Genomic DNA, 730 nt, shown 5'->3' with positions numbered 1-730 from the left:
TTTAGGATATATTTTGGAAAGCAGAAATTGCTAATGGAATAGATGTGGAGGCTGTGAGCAAAAACTTCAGTAAGTTCTCAAATGTATTCTAAATGTCATCTGACTTACATCTGATGTGTCATGTATGAGCTATTTCTCATTGTTTATTTAGGGTAAGTACATTTGCTGGTCTAGTCTTTATCACATTTGGGTTCTTAGTAATCTAAAGTATTTTAATGTGCCTTTCCTCGTTGACTCATTGAGGAGGACAAAATTATACTTTGGTGAAGATCACAGTAAAATTCAGTAAACTGCAGTTGCTTAAAAAGTTGCCTGCTGCCCAACTGCTGTGTCTTAGAGCTTTGAGTAAGTCACAGACTCTAAAGCTAAAGTTGCCTCCTCAAAAGTTTTATTTTTTCAGTTCAACTTCTCAGCCATGAATAGTGGTGCATGCCTATAACCCCAGTACTCAAGAGACCTAGGAGAGATTATGAATTCAAGGCAGCCTGGGCTACCTAGTGAGTTCAAGAGCCATTCTGGACTGTTTAATGAAACTCTGGGTCAAAAAACAAACAAGAAAATAAGGAATGGGAAGGGGAGGAGGGAGGGAGGGAGAGAGGGAGGAAGGGGGGAGCGAGGGAGGGAAGGAGAGGGAGAGAGGGAGGGAAGGGAGGGGGGGGGAGGGAGGGAGGGAGGGAGGGAAGGAGGAATGGAAGGAGGGAGGCAGGAGGAATGAAGGAAAGAAGGAAGG

This window comes from Nannospalax galili, unplaced genomic scaffold, assembly GCF_000622305.1.
Source record: "Nannospalax galili isolate Female #2095 unplaced genomic scaffold, S.galili_v1.0 scaffold178, whole genome shotgun sequence".
In the NCBI taxonomy this organism is placed as follows: Eukaryota; Metazoa; Chordata; class Mammalia; order Rodentia; family Spalacidae; genus Nannospalax; species Nannospalax galili.
Note: the sequence above shows the minus strand (reverse complement) of the source record.